This window comes from Staurois parvus, unplaced genomic scaffold, assembly GCF_062004578.1.
Source record: "Staurois parvus isolate SC_StPar_1 unplaced genomic scaffold, SC_StPar_1.0 ptg000153l, whole genome shotgun sequence".
Classification (NCBI taxonomy): domain Eukaryota; kingdom Metazoa; phylum Chordata; class Amphibia; order Anura; family Ranidae; genus Staurois; species Staurois parvus.
In genome coordinates this window covers 21,214,599-21,238,245 of record NW_028317949.1, presented here as the reverse complement: position 1 = coordinate 21,238,245, position 23,647 = coordinate 21,214,599, and positions in this window count along the sequence as shown.

Sequence of the window (23,647 nt, the reverse complement as noted above, 5' to 3'; positions counted from 1 at the left end):
TCAGTCTGTATATGCTGTAAAGCATTCTTGTTATACTCACTGTGGAACCTAAGGAGTTCTCCTCTGCTTTGTGTAAAAACGCTGTTTGATCCTGTCTTCTCTGATCCTCCCCTTCTTCCAGTGTCCCCCTCTTATTTCCTGTTGTGTGTGGTCATTCTGCACATGCTCAGCTTGGTGTGTATTGCTAGAGAGGTTTTTTTTTTTTTGTCTTGGGAAAGTGCATGTGATCAGTACAGGGCCGATTAATACTGGCCAGACAGAGGTCAGGGTTTCTGCATCCTCCTAGAGCAGAATGACACTCTCCTCCTACAAGCTTTAACATGTGCTCTGCTGGAAACTGACAAGACTGCTCTACCTGCTAATGAGAAAAGGTATTTAGCAGTTTATATTTACTAAAATAATTGCATGTCCATGTTCTGTGTACTGTGGGAGACCAGATATAGTGAATGCCCGGTCCAGGGTTTAATAACACTTTAAGGATGTTACACAGTGGTTATTTTGTGAGAGATCTGTTTGTCTGTGAGAAAGGACCCTTACCCAGGATTACAAGTACAGGTTGGATGCAGGAGACTTCATGGCAGTGTTATCATGCATCTCTAGTGAAGTGCGGACTGACAACTCATGGGGCCCCCGGGCAATAGGGGATCATGGGGCCCCTGTGTCCTTGCCCAAACTCAACAAAGCCTATGAAAAAGGTACCAGGGGCATCTCATGGGGCCCCCTACTGGCCCTTGGGCAGTGCCCGAGTTTCTAAATGGTCAGTCCGCCCCTATACACACCATCAGAGTTTAATGTGTGTAATGCACATTTATACTTGTTAATTTATTACAGCATATTGCCATGCAAGTACAAACAAATGTGTCCCCACACCAATTCACCAACAGTACAAACAAATGCGTCCCCACACCAATTCACCAACAGTACAAACAAATGCGTCCCCACACCAATTCACCAACAGTACAAACAAATGCGTCCCCACACCAATTCACCAACAGTACAAACAAATGCGTCCCCACACCAATTCACCAACAGTAGAAACAAATGCGTCCCCACACCAATTCACCAACAGTACAAACAAATGCGTCCCCACACCAATTCACCAACAGTACAAACAAATGCGTCCCCACACCAATTCACCAACAGTACAAACAAATGCGTCCCCACACCAATTCACCAACAGTGCAAACAAATGCGTCCCCACACCAATTCACCAACAGTGCAAACAAATGCGTCCCCACACCAATTCACCAACAGTACAAACAAATGCATCCCCACACCAATTCACCAACAGTACAAACAAATGCGTCCCCACACCAATTCACCAACAGTACAAACAAATGCGTCCCCACACCAATTCACCAACAGTACAAACAAATGCGTCCCCACACCAATTCACCAACAGTACAAACAAATGGCAACCAACCCAACCTGCAACTGGCCTTCGCAGTAAGGAGCACATGGAAGGGTGACTCATGTCAGAAACAACAAAAATTTCCAGCTCACTTACCAGCCAACCTGCAACAGACCGATATATACCCTGTCTAACAGGTTACATTAAAACAAGGGGTTTCATTCACACACATTTCAAAATATATGCATAAGCTGCAGAAACCACATCACTGCACCCCAGGGTATTGCAGTCCTAAATTTATACATTTTGAGAGTCGCCAAAGTTGGAGCACATATACAATAAATCCATTACTATATACAGTATGCGCTCCAACCTTGGAAACTCTCAAAATTTCTGTTTGTAGTTTTTGGACGTGCGTTGCCCTTCCATGTATTCCTTGCTGCTAAGGCCAGTTATAGGTTGGGGTGGTTGTCATCAGGGGCGGACTGACCATTTGGAAACTCGGGCACTGCCCGAGGGCCTGGGGTCAGTAGGGGGCCCCATTAGATGCCTCTGGTACCTTTTTCATAGGCTTTTTTGAGTTTGGGCAAGGACACAGGGGCCCCATGATCCCCTATTGCCCGGGGGCCCCATGAGTTGTCAGTCCGTCCATGGTTGCCATTTGTTTGTACTGTTGGTGAATTGGTGTAGGAACACACTTAAATCCTTCGCTGCCATTGTGCTATTGCTGGGTGTCCAGTGCGTCCCTATAACTTTAAGGAGGGGTGGGCTCCCTCCAGGCATACCTGCCCTTAACCACTTCCTATCAGGGCGCTGTATATATACGGCCAGATGGTGGCAGTGCAGGGGCGGGTTGCCATTCATAAACAGCACCCGCCATTTTGGACTGTGCACGCTCTCTGGGAGCTCGCGGCACCGTGATCTGGTGCCCGATGTGTCCAGAGGACCTCTGTGTGAGGTCCCGATCATGTGATCACTGATTGGCCAATCAGTGATCACATGAATAGGTGTAAGCAAGATGTCACTTCTGACATCATTGCTTACTACGTGTGAAATCTGTGAATGATCACAGAGATCACATGGTACAAGGCTATTCACAACAGCCTTGTACCATGTGACAAGCTGTGACCAATCACAGCTCACACAGTATTTCTCAATGGCTGCAAGAATGCTGACAGATAGGAGAAATGATTGCTTTTACACCCTTTATGGGTGAAAAAAAATCTTCATCACCCCCTACAAGTAGTATAGTGCCACTATGGTGACACTGTACTGCTAGGGTGACAGTATGTTAAAAAAAAACATAAATAATAATATAAAAAAATAAAATAAAAATGCAAAAAAATGTTTTGGGGAAATTTTTGGTTATAAACTAATTTGGGTTCTTTTTTTTACTAAAAAGATAACTGAATACATTTTGGCCAAGATTTATGAAGAAAGATTATTAATTTGAAAAATGTTATAAGAAAAACACTTTTTTCAAAATGTTTTGACTTTTTCATTTATATAGCAAAAAAAATAAAAATCCCAGTGGTGAATAAATACCACCATAATAAAGTTTTATCTGTCTCAAAAAAATGCTAAAACATTCATATGGGTACAGTGTTGTATGACCATTCAATTGTCATTCAAAGTGTGACAGCGCTGAAAGCTGAAAATTGGCCTGGACAGAAAGGGAGTAAATGTGTCCGGAGATGAAGTGGTTAAATTGGAGCACCCAAAAGGGGAAGTTCTATTTTAAGGTCTCCTCCCCCACTTATCTTTCAGTAATGGCATTTTTGGGGAAGGGGGGAAACGGGTACCCGATTTTGACAGGTACCTGCTCCCACTTCTACTCCAATTGTCTAGGCAATTGGAAGCGGAAGTTCTCCTCCCCCACTCCTCTTTCAGTAATGGCATTTTTGGGGAAGTAGGGGAATGGGTACCCAATTTTGAAAATTGCCTAGGCAATTGGAAGCGGAAGTTCTCCTCCCCCACTCCTCTTTCAGTAATGGCATTTTTGGGGAAGGGGGAATGGGTACCCAATTTTGAAAATTGCCTAGGCAATTGAAAGCGGAAGTTCTCCTCCCTACTCCTCTTTCAGTAATGGCATTTTTGGGGAAGGGGGAATGGGTACCCAATTTTGAAAATTGCCTAGGCAATTGGAAGCGGAAGTTCTCCTCCCCCACTCCTCTTTCAGTAATGGCATTTTTGGGGAAGGGAGGGAATGGGTACCCAATTTTGAAAATTGCCTAGGCAATTGGAAGCAGAAGTTCTCCCTACTCCTTTTTCAGTAATGGCATTTTTGGGGAAGTAGGGGAATGGGTACCCAATTTTGAAAATTGCCTAGGCAATTGGAAGCGGAAGTTCTCCTCCCCCACTCCTCTTTCAGTAATGGCATTTCTGGGGAAGGGGGGGAATGGGTACCCAATTTTGAAAATTGCCTAGGCAATTGGAAGCGGAAGTTCTCCTCCCCCACTCCTCTTTCAGTAATGGCATTTTTGGGGAAGGGGGGGAATGGGTACCCAATTTTGAAAGTTGCCTAGGCAATTGGAAGTTCTCCTCCCCCACACCCTGCAGTTTTCTGAGACATGTGACTGGACCCAGAAAATTGCAGGACCATTCACAATGCACAGCATGGCTCACGCATGCACAGGGGGCACCCAGCAGTGCAGCCACAAGCTTTCACAGCTGGGTGACCACAGTTAAGATGCTGCAGCCCAAGACAGAAGATGAGAGGTGAAAACAGCTGGGGTGAGAACTACAGCTTTTGTAACTGCTGACTTTTAATTTTTACAGAGGAAACTGGTGCTCCTCTTTAATCTATCTATTATTATATATGTGCTCCAACTTTGAGGACTCAAAATTTAGGACTGCAGTACACTTGGAGCCATGACATGGCCTCTTCAGCTTACGCATATATTTGCAATTGTGTGCAAACTAAACCTCTGCTTTTAACATGAGCTGTTAAACAGGGTAATATGGTTGGCTGCAGGCTGGCTGGTAAGTGAACTGGTCATTTTTCTTTGTTGTTTTCTATCAGAGCAAGCCCTTAACGTTTACCTTAATCTTTGATGGGGATTTGTGTATACTTTAGAAACCATCATGATCTATTATTTCATATTGCAAAATCCTCATGAGTTACAGAACAGGCATAGAGCAGATGCAAGTCATCTTTTGAACAGTGACAAGAAAATTGTAGTATTTTGGTTTAAAGGCATATTTTTGGGATCATTTTAAGCAGTCGGTGTCATTTCATTATAATTGCTTAGATCTGATGCGTACTCTGGGTGACACTTGAAATCATGCATATAATAATGAAGTGAAATGATGAAAAAAGCTACAATATCATTTTCAAAGCTCACTGACATATTAATTGTGATTAATAAATTAAAAAAACAAATTGTGAAACAATTTAAAAGTTTCATTTACAATTTTCCAGACAAGTAAGCCTTTTCTTGTGTTCAGATCTGTTATGCAAGATAAAAATCACATAAATTAAATTAAGCTTTTTTTCTGGATGGTTTGTTGGTTTTGTTTAATATGCCAAAGTGCATTGTACAGGATATTAACTAACAGCAAGGGTTCAAATTCAACTGGATCACATGACTACAGTAAAAAAAAAATGGTTAAAAGTTCACTTAGCTTTGACAAGAAAGACTATATCTTAGTTCATTCTGAATAACCATTTATATGCAAGGAAAAAGAAAAGAAAACCACAATTTTTGCTTGCGCATGCTTGAATGACTAACGTGAATTTAGCTTCATCATTCAATAAGCTAAGTGAAAGTTCATAATAGACAGTACAGGTAAATTAAAGTGTTACTAAACCCAGGACCCTATATCCACTATATCTGGTCTCCCACAGTACACAGAGCATGGAAATGCAATTATTTTAGTCAATATAAACTGCTAAATACCTTTTCTCATCAATAATCAGAGCTGTTTTGTGACTTCTATCAGTGTCCAGCAGAATACATGTTAAAGCTTGTAGGAGGAGTTTTCATTCTGTTCCAGGAGGATGCAGAACCCCTGACCTCTGTCTAGACAGTGCTGATTGGTGCTGTGCTGATCACATGCACTCTCCCAAGAAAAAAAAAAACCTCTATAGCAATACACACCAAACTGAGCATGTAAAGAGTGACTCCACACCATACGTCTTCTCAGGAGATAAAAGGGGGAACACTGAAAGAAGAGGAGGATCAGAGAAGTCAGGATCAAACAGCCTTTTTACTCAATGCAAAGGATTAACCCCTTAGGTTCTATAGTGAGCATAACAAGCATGCTTTACTGCATGCTAATTTCACTGTTGTGGATTTAGTAACACTTTAAAGCTGTAAAAGGCGCTTAGACAGAACTTCAGACCTGCATTGTTTTCATGTGGAAGATAGCAAAGCATTTTACGGCAATGTTCAAAGTGACTTTTCATCCTATCGTATGTTGTGACAAACAATAACAAAGTGTAAAAAGAAAACATTGAAAGGCATATCATCCGAATAATAGGCTGGACACTGCTGATATTCAGTTCCAGCCAAGATTTATTGCAAGGACAGCAAAACACTCACTGCCACCCAAAGCCATGTCCAAAACATGTTATAACTACAGCAGGACTTAATCATAGGGAAAGGCATATGTTGCTATGCAAATGAACCTGTGAAAAGATATAAGATACACGCTGTCAATACTGACCTTTATGCTGAGATTAAAGCAAGTCTGTCAAAAAAAATAAAAATACACCCCATTCCAATTATTAGCACAGTTCAGTAACTTTACTCACATTTATTGTTACTTCTCCAACCACTAAGTTTATTATCGCTACTCTTTTTTGAAGTTGTGGTGCTTCCAGACATCCGGAAGCAAGTAACATGTCTCCTGCTTTCAAAAAATCCAGTTCTTTATTCCTAAGTGGGCAATTGGCAGACCACACTGCTGTCAGTGCAAAGAATGTATTGTTAAGTTTTCAAAGTAATACGCAGTAATTGAAGCTAACTTTGCGGGTGCAGAAGTGAGAATTTGAGAAGGAATAAAAGTAGAGATTTCACAGGTTTACTTGAAGTATTACTAAACCCAGGACCCTGCATTCATTCTATCTGGTCTCCCACAGTACACACAACATGAAAATGCAATTCTTTTTAGTAAATATCAACTGCTAAATACCTTTTTTCATCAACAGTTAGATCAATCTAGTGACTTCTATCTGTGTTCAGCAGAGCATTAGTTAAACCTTGTAGGAGGTGTTTTCTTTCTTCTCTAGGAGGATGCAGGACCCCTGACCTCTGTCTGGACGGTGCTGATTGGCCCTGTACTGTTCACATGCACTCTCCCAAGAAACAAAAAATCTCTCTAGCAATACACACCAAACTGAGCATGTGTCAGGAGATAAAAGAGGAGGACACTGGAAGAAGGGTAGGATCAGAGAAGTCAGGATCAAACAGCCTTTTTACACAATGCAGAGGATTAACTCCTTAGGTTCCACAGTGAGTATAAAAAGCATGCTTAGTAAAGTAAAGCATATACAGACTTATTTTACTGTTGTGGGTTTAGTGGCACTGTAGCGCTGTAAAAGTCACTTAGACAGAACTTCAAATTCAGACCTGCATTGTTTTCATGTGGAAGATAGCAAAGCCACCAGAGTTCCTGGAGCAGTTAAGCCACCAGAATGAAAGCAAAACAAATATTCTTATGAATGAGCTGACTACCTGACCCCAACAACATGCAAAAGAAATTAAAATGCTACAATCTGGCTTTGTATAAGCAGTAGCATGAAAAAGCATATTGTGCATCATTAATAATATTGTGTCTCAAATGCTTCTTTATGCAAGAAATATACTGTTAGGATAACGAGGGCCCTAAACTGGAGTGTGGGGAATAGAGTGTTGTATTCAAAATGTCTAATTCTGCAACAAAAAGTATAAGATTTAGCAGTTCAACTACAGTCAAAAACTGTCTAAAATGAATCCTGTTCAGCCTATTCTCATTTAAGCAAGCCCACTAATGACCATTGTAATAATAACCATTAAAATCTTTAGCAGTAATGTAAACTGTATTTAATAGAACACTGATAACTAGAGATTTTTAATGTGTTCTATCCTACATCAAATTACAACTCTTCTGTTACAGCACGCTTTGCCAGGATACATTATCAATACCTTAGCACAACAGTTTAGAACAATATACTACACATTGTCAGAACGTATTAAGAAGTGCAGAAAGCCATTGGGTTAATTACTCCTTCAGTCACATAGGAGGTACATTGTGTTTAGTGTCTATCAGACTGTAATTTTGCTCTATGTAAAAAAAATGACAGGTCCTATGAAAATATGGATACATTTAGAAATCTGGCTTGGAAGGAGGGTCTAATGAAAATATCACAAATGCTTTAGCACTCCTACTCTTCATATCTTTTGATTGCTCCTCTCATTTCTATAACTACCCTCCTCAGGGACCAGAGATGATGGCTGCATCTGGAGCTCATCAGCTGTCCATTTTCCAATGAAACTATGCATGAATGCTGAAAGTGTTCTGAGAGCCAGTAGCTCTTAGTCCTGGTTCACACTGATGCGATTTCTGAAGCATTACAGAACCTATGGAATCAATTACCTAAACCTAAAGGTATTGTACATTTCAAATTTCCATTGTATTAACTAGGTATTAGTGTAGGTATATTCACTGTGTTCTTTATTTGCCTTACCTTGTAATGATGCATGAACATGTTGTGGATGCAGTTGATGCTGTCACAGCTAATTGATTCCCCTATATCTATGTATTGGTGCAAATAGCCTGTCTTGATGAGTCAAGGGGAAAGCAATGTCCTGTTCCAAGTCACACTGCATCCATTGAATGCCTTTCCCTACCCTCTGTCTGTGTCAGATCTAATTAATGTGTAGATCTCACCTGCATGAGCACTAGACTGAGAGAGACAGGAACAATGGGATATGTAGTGTCAGGGCTCCCAGGTGTGACCAGAGATGTGTGACTGACGCAGGGAAACGCAGACCTCAGATATGTTATAAACAATATAATTTATTAACACTAACAATACAAACATAAACGCAGTGCAATACTAAAACATAATACAGTGCAAACAAACCAAACCAAACCACCCACAGATAACAGTACATACAAGCAAGCGTCGTCAGGCAGGCCGGGTCAATATCAATAGGGCAGGTAGGTACAGGGGGAGCAAGCGGAGATTGGTCAGGGTCACAAGCCAGGGATCAGAACAGGTAGCAAGCAGCGTGGTACAGAGGGTCAGACAGAGGGATGGTCAGGAGCGAGCCGGGATCAGAGCAGGAGAAGTCAGCAGCGGTTCAGAAACAGGATGCAGGACAGAAACAGGATGCAGGACAGAAACAGGATGCAGGGCCCAGGACAAACACACACCAAGGCAGAGTCTGTGGGTCTGGCCATCCCTTAAATACCCCAGCATAATCAGTTACAGGTGTTAGCTGGCTGCAAAGTTGAGTCTCTGATTGCTGGGAACACCCGCTGGCCAGCCCTGGTACTGCAGATCAAAAGGCAGGTGAGTCCCACCATAGCTGGCCAGTCCATTCCTGACAGTACCCCCCCCTCAAGGAGCAGCCTCAGGACGCTCCAAACAGTCCTAGCTGGGAAAAATGTTCCACCGCCCGGGTCTGGTAACTGGCGGGATATCAAAGACTGGCACACCGGGCAGGACTCCGGGCAGAGGCACATCGGGCTGGACTCCGGGCAGAGGCACATCGGGCTGGACTCCGGGCAGAGGCACATCGGGCTGGACTCCGGGCAGAGGCACATCGGGCTGGACCCCGGGCAGAGGCACATCGGGCTGGACCCCGGGCAGAGGCACATCGGGCAGGACCCCGGGCAGAGGCACATCGGGCTACCAGGCGAAGCAACAGGCAGCGGGCCCCCGGGCGGGGCGACAGGCACCGGGCCCCCGGGCGGGGCGACAGGCACCGGGCCCCCGGGCGGGGCGACAGGCACCGGGCCCCCGGGCGGGGCGGCGGGCGCCGGACCCCCAGGCGGAGCGGCGGGCGCCGGACCCCCAGGCGGAACTACAGGTCTTGGGCCCTCAGGCGGAGCGGCGGGCGCCGGACCCCCAGAAGGAGCGACAGGTCTCGGGCCCTCAAGCGGAGCGACAGGCATCGGACCCCCAGGCGGGGCGACAGGCATCGGACCCCCAGGCGGGGCGACAGGCATCGGACCCCCAGGCGGGGCGACGGGCATCGGACCCCCAGGCGGGGCGGCGGGCGCCGGACCCCCAGGCGGGGCGGCGGGCGCCGGACCCCCAGGCGGAACTACAGGTCTCGGGCCCTCAGGCGGAGCGACAGGCATCGGACCCCCAGGCGGGGCGACAGGCATCGGACCCCCAGGCGGGGCGACAGGCATCGGACCCCCAGGCGGGGCGACAGGCATCGGACCCCCAGGCGGGGCGACAGGCATCGGACCCCCAGGCGGGGCGACAGGCATCGGACCCCCAGGCGGAACTACAGGTCTCGGGCCCTCAGGCGGAGCGACAGGCATCGGACCCCCAGGTTGGGCGACAGGCATCGGACCCCCAGGTTGGGCGACAGGCATCGGACCCCCAGGCGGGGCGACAGGCATCGGGCCCCCAGGCGGGGCGACAGGCATCGGGCCCCCAGGCGGGGCGACAGGCATCGGGCCCCCAGGCGGAGCGGCGGGCCCCGGACCCCCATGCGGAGCTACAGGTCTCGGGCCCTCAGGCGGAGCGGCGGGCGCCGGGTCGTCTGGCAAGACTGCGGGCACAGAGTCGTCTGGCAAGACTGCGGGCACAGAGTCGTCTGGCAAGACTGCGGGCACAGAGTCGTCTGGCAAGACTGCGGGCACAGAGTCGTCTGGCAAGACTGCGGGCACAGAGTCGTCTGGCAAGACTGCGGGCACAGAGTCGTCTGGCAAGACTGCGGGCACAGAGTCGTCTGGCAAGACTGCGGGCACAGAGTCGTCTGGCAAGACTGCGGGCACCGAGTCGTCTGGCAAGACTGCGGGCACCGAGTCGTCTGGCAAGACTGCGGGCACCGAGTCGTCTGGCAAGACTGCGGGCACCGAGTCGTCTGGCAAGACTGCGGGCATCGGATCAGGTACCGGATCATCTGGATCAACAGCGGGCATCGAGTCAACTGGCCTAATAGGATCGTCGGGCTGGATCAGTTCATCATGCTGAGTAGCGGCATCAGGCTGAATGCAGGCATCAGGCTGAGGAGAGGCTTCAGGCTGAGGAGAGGCATCCGGCTGAGGAGAGGCATCCGGCTGAGGAGAGGCATCCGGCTGAGGAGAGGCTTCAGGCTGAAGAGAGGCTTCAGGCTGAGTAGAGGCTTCAGGCTGAGTAGAGGCTTCAGGCTGAGTCACGGAAGGCAGGTTCACCGGTTTGGATACTGGCAGGATGGTATTGGTTGGAAAGAATTTTCGCTTTTTTCTGGTTTTAACTACTGGAGCACTGCAAGTAAACGCAGGTCTGCAAACGAATGGAGCAGCTGGAGACAGAGAAAAACTGGAGGATGGAACAGGAGAGGGAGCAGTTGCTACAGAGGGCTTTTTTACAGGGTTAAAGGCAGGATAGGTGCAGCGAGTGGGAACAGGGTACTGACATGCGGTAGATAGCCAAGTATACTGGGCTGTAACTGGAGGAGCTGGTGGGAATACAGGAGTAGAGTTAGAAGCAGGACTGGGTTTTTGTAAGCTGACTGAGGCTGGGTGCAACAAGTCTGTCCATGTCTGCAGTATGGGTTGAACAAAGCTGAGCTTACACAAAGCCTGTCTGGTCAATGACTGCACTGCGTTTATACAATCTCTTAGTGTCTGTGGTGAACATGTGGAATAACGCTCCAGAAAGTAACCCACATCATCCTCTAATAACCACACCAGGGACTCAACCTGGTCTGCACTAAATGGTGGCAAAAATTCATCCCTGCATTCGGGGGAACCAGATGAAACCAACTCAACACAAACCTGAATCAATGGCTGCACCATAGAGAAATCTGTGCCCTGATCTACTAGAACATGAGCGAGCCGTATACATTCTAGCAGTTCATCCCAGGGATACTCCTTCAGAGTCTGATAAGCATACTCTCTGTCATCAAGCACTAGCAGAGATAAATACTCAACCTCATCCAGATCCATCCTTCCCATCAACAAGCCAAGATGGCTTCCCTGTGCAGCCACTTCTGGTCAGGATTGGCCTTGGTGTAATGTCAGGGCTCCCAGGTGTGACCAGAGATGTGTGACTGACGCAGGGAAACGCAGACCTCAGATATGTTATAAACAATATAATTTATTAACACTAACAATACAAACATAAACGCAGTGCAATACTAAAACATAATACAGTGCAAACAAACCAAACCAAACCACCCACAGATAACAGTACATACAAGCAAGCGTCGTCAGGCAGGCCGGGTCAATATCAATAGGGCAGGTAGGTACAGGGGGAGCAAGCGGAGATTGGTCAGGGTCACAAGCCAGGGATCAGAACAGGTAGCAAGCAGCGTGGTACAGAGGGTCAGACAGAGGGATGGTCAGGAGCGAGCCGGGATCAGAGCAGGAGAAGTCAGCAGCGGTTCAGAAACAGGATGCAGGACAGAAACAGGATGCAGGGCCCAGGACAAACACACACCAAGGCAGAGTCTGTGGGTCTGGCCATCCCTTAAATACCCCAGCATAATCAGTTACAGGTGTTAGCTGGCTGCAAAGTTGAGTCTCTGATTGCTGGGAACACCCGCTGGCCAGCCCTGGTACTGCAGATCAAAAGGCAGGTGAGTCCCACCATAGCTGGCCAGTCCATTCCTGACATGTAGTTTCACCAGGGGAAGTGTCAGGTCCTACACTACAGACAGAGGTCATGCATTAACCCATTACGGAGCCATGCCGAATTCAGCACAAACTGCTGCCACAAGATTGTAAAGATTTACAACACTATAGGCTGTGTGTACAAGGTAGCTAATGATGCAATGAAACTACATTAATGCACATCTTGTGCAGGTGAAAAATACAAGGTCACTTGGGATCAGCATTACAGCCAAGCAATTAGAATTGTACCCATTAGGTAACCAATTTCATCTGCAGTATTCCTCATTTGATAGGTTTACTTTAAAGTTAAAATTCAGGCAGATTTTTAAATAAGACGCCAATGGCTTCAGGTAGTATTTTCCAAAACATTTAGTGGTCTTTATTAGAAAAAAAAAAAAACATTGCTTTGCAAATGTCTCAACAATTGTGCAAGCTTAACAAGTAATATCTGTAAGGTTTGCAATATGTGTGTAATAGTTTCCTTGTTGCCGAACATTCCCTAACATTCAATCCTATGAACATCCACCCATCAGAGCAAACGTTCCTCAGAAAAAGAAATTAGCCCAACACTATAGGCATTTCATCATTAGAAGAAATAAGAGGAGGGAGACTTCTGTGCTGTGTCCACCTATGGAGAATCCCGTGTGAATGACTGAACTAATAGATGCTCAGCCAAGCCAAGTGTATGGTTACCACTACTAAATGTTATCAGCTTTCTCCTGGTTGCCAGGGAGTCAGCACCTGCAGGCATTCTAAAAACCAGCAAATCTTCCCCATCGGGCTCATTCAGCCATCAGCCAAGAATTGCTAACTGGTAGGTGAATGTAAACAGTGTGTGGAATAGTGTAAAAAAATGGCATAGGAACCAAACATTTTAGGTCTGGTATGAATTTTAGGGGGGACCCTTGTAAAAAAAAATTGGCATGGAGTCTGCACTAAATTCCATATCCGATCCTTGAGTCTGATATGGGATTTAAGGGGAACCCAATGCAATAAAACAAGAAAAAAACAGCGTTTGGTCCCCCAACTTCCCCCCAAATCCTTATGAGACAAATATCCAAACACACATTCTCTACAATAAGATAAAAAACCTTCGGCATGTAGTTCCCCCCCAGCCCCACTTATAATTTTTTTTACCTATACTACAATTAAGGGGGGATATGATCACCATGTGTAAATACTTAGCAAACTTGGTGTAGATTTGTTCACCTTAAAGTCATCACAAAGGACAAGGGGATAGCCTTTACGTCTAAAGAAAAACAGAATTAAGCTCCAAATATAAAAAGCCTTCTTCACAGTAAGAGCTGTGAAAATGTGGAATAGACTCCCTCAAGAGCTGGTTCTGGCCAACACAGTAAATTGTTTTAAAAAAGGCCTGAATTCTTTTGTAATTGAACGAAATGCAGGATAACTAGATCATTGTATATATAGGTATCAGCACCAGGGGTAGTTGATCCAGGGAATATCCAAATATCCAGGGAATAACCTCCTGGGGGATGAAGAAAGAATTTATTTTTTTCCTGCTGAAGAAAATTGGGTCATTCTTTATTGGTTTTTGTCTTCCTCTGGATCAACTCTGAGTATAGGATTGTGTATTTGGAGGTTTTCTATGTGTGTGTTTTTTGAACTACGTGGACTTGTCTTATTTCAATCATTTCTCCCTGATGAAGCCACGTGACTGGTGGCGTAACGCGTAGGGGAGGGGCTCTGACGTCACCACGCTCAGTCGGCTCTTGTCACGGCGAGTACAGCAAGTGTGCGGTGCACACATGGATTACTGCTCTGAGGCTTGTTTTTATTGATTCTATGTGAGTGGGATTAGTGGCTTGACAATAAAATTATTGTTTTAAGGATAAAGCACTATTTCTTGCTCTCTTTTCTTTGGCATTTTATGAGTGGAGTATTCTGGAGGGGATATAAGGTGGATAAGTTCCCTGGAGGAGTGAAGTCGGTCTGGGAGTGGATATAAGGAGGATTACATCTCAGGAGGGGAGAAGGAGAAAAACACCCATCCAACCATTTATCCTCAGATCGCCATAGGAGAATATTTAAGTGGAGAGACACCAAGTGGATGTTTTTAATATTACGGTGTGGGACTATTCAAAGGAACTTTGGGAATATCATTATATATATTATATATATATTTATCCTTTCAGGATAAGCAGCTGGTTTAACCTATGTATTGGGCATAATATAGAGGTGAGCGCTCAATAGAGCTGTATATATCCCGCAGTTTGTCACACCTCTTAGAAAAGGAGGACTTTTTCTTCATTATTTTGATTTTTGGTTTTTGGACATTTTTTTATTTTTATATTTATTTTTATTATATTTTTTAAATATATTTATTTTAGTTAATTCATCCTAAACAGTATAGGAGCACAGCACAATTTGTTTTCAGACTAACCATGTAACTTATATATGTTGAAACAGTGGTTATATTTCACTGGGATACCAGTAATGTAAATTTGTTTTATTGCTTGGTCTAAACGTTCAATGATTAAAAAAAATGGGACATCCCTGCTAAGCAAATTGGTTTTGAAGATATGGACTGAGAAACAGAGTTTGCACCTTGTTACAGTGAAAGAGAGAGTTATTGACCAATTGCCATCTGCCCTATAGCAGAAGTACTGCTACATGGCGACACAATTGCTCAAAATCACGTATGTACTCCACCCTACCCACTCCACTATTGACAACTAGGAATGTCAATTCAGGGTCCTGGCTGTCGAGTCCCCGCCGGCATTCGGTGATCGTCGACAAAGCTGACAGGGGAGAGACCTGTGTGTAAACAACACAGGCCTCCCTCCTGTCAGCATGGACATGCTGCTTTGTATCTCTTGGCACAGCAGAGAGATACAAAGCAGCATGTCTCCCAAGTAAAACAGCACACAATGTAAAACCCACACAGCACACAGTTAACCCTTTGATCGCTCCAGACATTAACCCCTTCCTGCCCAGTATCATTAGTACAGTGTCAGTGCTTTTTATTAGCACTGATCACTGTATTAGTGTCACTGGAGATGTCAGTGGCAGTTAGTCACAGTCCCGCAGTCCCGCTATAAGTCACTGATCACCACCATTACTATTATAAAAAAAAATTAAAAATTCCAGTATATATACTGCCATTTGTAGATGCTATAACTTTCACGTAAACCAATTAATATACAATTATTGGGATTTTTTTAGCAAAGACATGTAGCAGAATACATTTTGGCCTAAATTTATGAAGAAATTTTATTTTTTAATTTTTTTAGTGGATATGTTTTATAGCAAAATGTCAAAAATATATTGGGTTTTTTTCAGCACAAAAAATAAAAACCGCAGAGGTGATCAAAAACCACCTAAAGAAAGCTCTATTTGTGGGAAGAAAAAGGACAAAAACTACAGTACAGCTTTGCTTGACCGCACAATTGTCAGTTAAAGTAACGCAGCGCCTTATCGCAAAAAATGTCCTGGTCAGGAAGGGGGGTAAATCCTCTGGAGGGCAAGTGGTTAAAAAACTTATAACTAACAAAAAGTCTACTGAAATAAAGGTATTTCTTCTTTCCTATGCAGTCCAATTGTGTGGACATAGGATTATCACACTATCAGATTTAACCCATTATGGAAAAAATTATTTCTCCCAGATGTCATGAGGTTGCGAATGAATTGAAAGCTAATGCCCAGCCTGATTTCCTGACATTCATGGTACTAGGGACCAGCAGGCCATTGCTTCTGAAGTTAGGATCTGTAAGTAAAAAATACATATTTATTAAAGTTTCTGAACAATTTCATTGTTATTTCTGTTATCCGTTAGACCCGTATAATGTAGCCAGAGCCAATCCATTATAGCCAGAGTTGGAAGTTTGGGATCACACTTTACAGAGTGACTTGACAAATAAAACTTCAGTGCAACAAATAACTTCTCAAATTCATGTGTATACCAGTGATGCTGACACTTCCATGCATTTCCCTACACAAAAGATATGTCATATAATAGGCTGCACATGAATTTAAAAATGTATACAACATTAAAGCTCTGTTTTTAATCTGTTTTGTTTGCAAGTGTACATTTTTTTTATATATATATATTGCCCTGCCAATGCACGCATAGGGGCTCAAGGCAAATAGAATGTGCACTTTGCAAAGTCTCCAAGTGCAGTTGCTCCAGAGCTTAGTACATGAGGTAAGCCTTAATTTTGCAAAGAATACCAAATCACTTGCAAGAAAAATTTAAAAAGAACCTGCATTTTGCTTGCATATGATTGGATGATGGAAGTCAGCAGAGCTTCTCGTCATTTACTAAGCTCTGGAGCAACTGCACTTGCAGAGTGAAACTGCACTTTGCAAAGTGCACATTCTATTTGACTTAAGTAAATCAACCCCATAGTATTTTATTTTACATGGATCTGATTTGCTGCCATTAGACTAGTCAAAACTTACTTACCTGAAGTTTAACCATTAGCCGCCCGGCCTATAGCCGTTTGGCGGCCACAAAAATGGTTTAGCTTTCCAGGGTGTACGCCATTTGGCGTCCTCCCGCACATGCGCAGTTCGCGCGGTTGCAGAGCGGACACGGCAGATGACAGATCTGAGTACCGGCCCCCGTTGCCAGTACCATGTGACCTGCTGTGACCAATCACAGCAGGTCACATGACAGTTCTATACAATGGATGGCTTCATTCATGCCATCCATTGTATACTAGTGCCTAGCTGTGAATGGTCACAGCAGGTCACATGCACATGTCATGTGATTAGCTGTGGCCAAATCACAACTAAGCACAAAAAAAAAAAAAAAAAAAAAAAGCTGAATGAATCAATGTCATTCAGGTAAATGCTTGCTTATAGCAAAGTAATTCTTTGCTATAAGCAAATTGTGTAAAAAAAAAAAAAAATTCTGATCACTTCCCCAAAGTAGTACAATGTTACTATGGTAACATTGTACTACTTTGGTCATAGTAAAATATGAAAATAAAATCTTAAAAAAAATTTAAAAAAGTAATAAAAAATTTAAAATAAAAAAAAAATATATATTTTTTTTTCATACTGTCACCAGTCAGTGTAACTGTTCACCGCCATGCCAGTTATATGATAACGCTGTACTGCACTGGTGACAGTATGTAAAAAAAAAAATAGTGAACATAATTTTTTTAATTTTTTAATTTTCCGAAAAATTATGACAAAAAAAATACAACTTCAAAAAACTCGCCATTCCTCTCATGAAGTACATCGGACTGTCTACTCTGCAAAAAGGGGTCATTTGGGGATATCTGTACTATTCTGACATTCTTGGACCTCAAGAAATTAGATTGGCTGTCAGTACTTCAGGATTGATCAATTTTCAGATCTATACCATAGTTTGTGAACTCTATAACTTTCCTACAAACTAAATAATACATCCTAATTTGGGTTATTTTCACCAAAGACATGTAGCAAAATACATCTTGGCCTAAATTTATGAAGAACAATTATTTATTTGTAAACTTTTATAACAGAAACAAAGAAAAACGTGTTTTTTTTCAAAATTTTTGGTCTTTTTTTGTTAATTTAGCAAAAAATAAAAACCCCAGCAGTGATTAAATACCACCAAAAGAAAGCTCTAGTTAAGTGAAGAAAATGATAAAATTTTAGTTTGGGTACAATGTTGTATGACCGCGCAATTGTCATTCAAAGTGTGAGAGCGCTGAAACGTGAAAAATGGCCTGGGCAGGAAGGGGTAAAATTGCCCGGTATTGAAATGGTTAATATTACATGATTATACCTTATTATTCATGAGAATATTTTTTTCTTTTTTTTTTCTGTGGTGTGGAGAGTCAGTCCTAACATGATCATTAGAAGTACCAAGTAAGAATCTACAGTATAATATACAATTTTGTAAAAAATGTCAGGTCTCACTGGAGTGCATATTTAATATTGCAAATATCATCTTTCAAATAAAAATGTTCTTATAAAATGTTGGTGTTTCGTATTTACCTATATTTCAGCCATAGCTAACCCCACTGGAGCACTTACCATGTATACAAATACATTCCACAATTATAATTCAAATGTCATAGAAAAAGCTGAAGAGTGTAAATCTAGTGATACCCTTGGATACAGGTTTCTATTCTGTATAGATAAATAATTCAGATATTTTTCACACAACTTATAAAATATTAAGTTATGTTTAGATGAGGGATGTCAATAATAAATCGCTTGGTATTTAAACAACATCCATAATTGATTATTAATTAAAGAAGTTGAAGACCCATGCAGTAAAGCTGGTTTATAAGCCAAAAATAGTGGATGACTTGGATCTGTAAGGAAATTCTGAGAAATCCCTATATCCTCCTAACACTGCTTATGATCTAAAACTGTTTGAAAGAAAGCAAGCAAGCAAGAAAGAAAGAGAATTACTCCCAGGCAACATCTATTAGAGATGAAGGAATCAATGTGATCTTTTTCAGACAAAAAAAATCTGATATGCCTGAACGCATGCATGCATGCATATTTGTCCAGAATGCTTAGTCAAGCAGTCCATGCACTTAGGCATGCAGGATTTATGAGCTATAATATTATCAGTTACAGTGCTCAGCATAAATGAGTACACCCCAACAGATTTGTCAGAGAACCTTTATTTTCCTATCAGAATCAACATTTCTATGGGAAACTATGCTACAAACTACTCCCATAAATGTGGGCCATTAATTGCAAACAAGATTTGTTAAACTGCACATGCTGCACTTAGCTAAAGAAGTAGAAAGCCAAACTGGGGTGATTGCTTCTCGTGACACAATACAGTTTACACTGCAGATGAATGGCATGCATGAGTGTTCACCACAAAGGAAGCCTCTCCTAAAGCCCATTCACAAAAAAGCACACCTAGAATTTTCCAGGACCCATGCTGAATAAGAAGAAGACTACTGGGACTCTGTACTCTGAAGTGATGAGACCAAGATAAATGTTTTTGGAACAGATGGCTTCAAAACTGTATGGCGTCGCAAAGGTGAGGAGTACAAAGAAAAATGCATGGTGCCTACAGTGAAACATGGTGGTGGCAGTATCCTTCTGTGAGGCTGCATGAGCGCTGCTGGTGTCGGTGAGCTGCATTTCATTGATGGTATCATGAATTCACAGATGTACTGCTCTATATTGAAAGAGAAGATGCTACCATTACTCTGTGCCCTTGGTCGTTGTACACTTTTCCAACATGACAATAATCCAAAACACACATCTAAGGCCACTATTGCATTTCTGAAGAAGAAAAGGGTGAAAGTGATTCAGTGGCCAAGTATGTCTCCTGATCTGAACCCAATTGAACACCTATGTTGAATTCTGAAGAGACAAGTTGAGCATCACTCTCCATCCAGCATCCAGGCTCTAAAAGAGGTTGTTCTTGAAAAATGGAAAAAGATCGATGTTGCAACATGTCGCCAACGTGTTCATTCCATGCCCAGAAGACTTGGTGCTGTCCTTACAAATCATGGAGGTCATACAAAATACTAGATGTAGTGGTTTTTGTTGAGGAGTGTATTAATTTTCGCATCAACTAATTTAAGTAAAACTGAAGATTTTGTAATCAAAGTTATATTATTAAACTTACTTTCATGTAATTGTGACAATTGTGCACATAGAGACATGGACACTGACAGCCATTTTGCTAGGTCGCAGCCATTTTGATTCTCCCTCCTCCCTTTTGAATGGAATGTGAGTCTGTAAGTGAACGGGGGCCAACAGTGCATATGCACAGCTGGATGAGCTCCATGGCTGCAAACCCCTAATTAGCCTAGTTCCAGAAGGTCTGCTGGAAAATCACTTTCCTCTGCCCGGTCGTAAAACCATAACTCAGTCGGTCATGACCTGTTAGGCCATTAGGACAGAGTGTGCCTTAAAACGTACATTCCACATGAGTAATTTTTCATACAAATTCATAAACTTCAGCAGGAACTGGGCACATTGATATGAATTATATATTCGGATAGGTCATTTTAATATGAGTCACATGACACCTTACATCCCTATGTAGTGCTTACAAGAGGGTAGAAAGCAATTTCTTTTATCCGGAGTGGCAGGATATGCTAAAGTTTGGTATCTGTGCGAGCAGAATATAATTCTAAATATTAATCTGCCAGTTGCTAGGATGCTACCTGTACCTATTGAATGTTATTGACTGTAGTATGAACTTGTAAGGGATTTGGTCCTAACCTTGGTCACTGCCTAACACCCATCCCCAAATGGGGTAATTGGCTATTTGTTCTCAGGAGACACCCTTTGAGATAATAGAAAAAGACTGACAGCCTGGAGAAAAAGTAGCTCTCCCTTTACCATCAATCAGGAACCATCTTGAGAGCAAAGGCAACCTTTTGTTCGGACGATTGGACTCTGCTCAAACCAAGGACTTTCGGAAGTATTCTGCCTTCTGAAATCTCTTTTTTATTTCTCTGTTGTTTTATTACTCTCTTTATATATATATTTGTTGCATCTTTTTCTGTAAATATTTTAATTGCACCATTTTGACCTTTTTAGTAATAAATCCTATTTTCTGAAAAGTGTTGAACTGTCTCTAAAGCTTTTAATGCAAACTAAAGAGTCCCTGTCTCTGAAGAGTGCTACTGTATGAAATAATCCTCTGAATACATCTGTCTGTGGTGACAGGGTGTGTTACAAACGCCTATATTAATATCATAGTGTTACTGCTAAGATTTGTGAGTTTCCTCCTCCTCTGTAAAGAGGTGGTGGTGGCAGTGTGAAGGGTTAATTGCGTAATTAACCTGACCCAGTGACAATCGCTCTCAGGCTGCTGGCACATAGATTATGGTCCCGCGAGCTGGAAAATCTTTGTGCAGGGTGCAGCTGAGAGTGGCATTGTTACGCAAGTGACAGCGCGGTGCAAGTTCAGCTAGTCCTTGGTGAGAAGGGTTGGGGTCTGACGCCGCGCAACCGTCACAGTAATGAGCTAAACAAATGTTCTATAAAACTCAGGTTTGTAAATATTTTGGATATTATTCTTGTGTTCATGGAGAAATTGATTAAAATCTTACTTTTCAAAAGGGGTGTACTCATTTATGCTGAGCACGGCATATACATTGCACATTCTTACTTCTGCTTCCAGACCAAAATCTGGAGCAGCTCTGCAAAGAAACAAGTTTCCAGTTTTCTTGTCAAAGCTTAATTGAACAAACTGAAGTTAATTAGCTACCATGCACAGCTGCACCAGATTTTGATGGCACCAGTAATAGTAAATCTACCCCATAAGGGCAGCCTCAGGACAGTATCAAAAGAACAAACAATCTGTTAATCTGAATTACAAATGTTTACCAGAAGTTATATATCCCTTCAGAAATGCTATAAACTAAATTGTTAGTTTTGCACTAATAAAAATTTGACTAGTTAACTCATTATCTCTGGTGTAGCATTTTTTCATTAACTATGAAACAACTTCATTTAAAATGTTAAAAAGTAACTCCGCCTTTGTCAAGAAAAACCCAATCCCCTCTGGGTAATCAATGACCAGTGCAAGGATTTTAATAAACTTTGTTGCATATTGCCACCTGTTTCTGCTCTGAAGAAATAGCCATTTGACCATGTCCTGTGCAGACTCATGGGAGGGTCATTACAATCACCTGGTGCACTCTCAGTATTTTGATGAAAAAAAAAATTTGCAGTGTCTGCATCCTTTTAGAATTAACCCTTAGAGAATATATTATTAACATTAGATTTCTTTTGTAGATGAAGCCTAAAAACTGACGTGTATGTTCATGCAGACTTCTGGAAAATCAGTGAGTCAATCACACAAGCAGGAAGTGACATATTTGGTGTACCATTCGTGTACAGAATGCTCCCGGGATGCCAAACTGCATTAAATTCTACAAAAATGACAGTACTGCAGACTGAATGGAAAGGTAATTATAATAAAATTAAGGTGATACTAAAGGGTTTTTTTTCAAAAATAATAAACATGTTTTTGCAGAAAGCAGCCCGGATCCTCCTCTTCTTGGACCCCCTGCCAGCACTCCTGGTCCCTCCCTCATGGCATCACCCCTACAGGAGACGTGTTATTACACGAAGCGCGTCTAGGAGGAGCCTCTGCACGCCTTGACGTTACGCCACCGGATCAGGAGGTCCGGTGGCCATCATTTGTATTCACTGGTCAGTGCATTTAAAGAGCTCGTTTACACTATACCTATACTGGTACTCTAACCCTGCACTGAGCCTCCACATCTCAGCCCAGCATTCTAGGAGTCCACCCAGGCAGGACAATTTGGGATATTGGTCCAGATCAACTTCTCTGGCAGCCGTCACCCCATCTACCACCAGAGGGCACCTTTATCATCAAGCTATTCCTTCATGGGACCTCCGGCTTCATGGAATTTCTATGTGCACATTAAATTGCACTTCCGGTGAGTGGGCAATTTTTCTACACCTTCATGTTAGGATGCTGGAATATACCCATTTGGATTGAAGTTATTTATACTCCATCACTGGAGTATACCTTTTGGACTGATATTTTACCACCTTGGACTGTTTAACATTCAGTTTATAGGACTTTTCCATTTCTGTCATATTTTGCCATACTTTAGATAGTGTGTTTTATTTGTATAGCGCTGCACACCCTATTTTCATGTCATCTCCCTCCTGTCGGGTGCCCCCATAGCAAGCAGATTGCTATGGGGTCACCTGAGTAGGCGCTCTCCCAAGCCGTGGATCTGCCCCACCCCTTCCCTCTCCTCATTGGCTCACTGGCTGTGATTGACAATGGCTCCCGCTGCCTCAGCCAGACAGGAGTGAGAGTCCCCAGAGAAACAAGGCTCTCTTGGACATTGCTGAATCAAGATGAGGCTCAAGTACACACAAGTTTTTTTATCTTCATGCATATAATGCATGCAGGTCATAAACCTGGAGCATTTAAAACCACTTTAATTTCTAATACAGTTTCTGTAGCAAGTTTATGTTATTTTTATTTATTGCCATCTTTTTTTTCCCCATACATTACCTTTTAATTTCTTAACACTGGAATAGACATTATTTTACATTGTTATAAAAGACAAGGCACTTGAAGTAGTAGAAAATTGGCACTCAGTAGCAGTTACTAAAATCATTACACACAAGAATCGGATAAATCCTTTATCTCCATCTAGTTAAATTATTGGAGTCATTGCAGTATATTTTTTTTTAATTAAAAAGGCAGAAACATTAAATATTTGAAGCTTTGGGAAGCTTAATTACAGAATGACTGTGAACGTTAACACTATTTAGTTTAGTCTGAGTTTCATGTAATCCATTGCAGTAAGGGTTTAAGTTCCACACAGGGTCACTGGGAGAGTACAGCCTGAAATCTGTGCTTTGTAGCTTCTGAGCTCTCTTGCTTCTGTTTCACTCATCACATTAAAGCTTCTTTCACCTTAGCAGAACTGCTTACCCTCCTCTGAAAAGCCATCCGTAAGATCGTGGTATAGCAGTGGTTGAGATGTGTTTAGGAGGCGTTACTGCTGACTCCTGAATGCCTGGCTTTTGTGACTGCACCACAACTGCAAACCGAGCATTCGGCTCACCACTACAGCAAGGTCCCTTTGA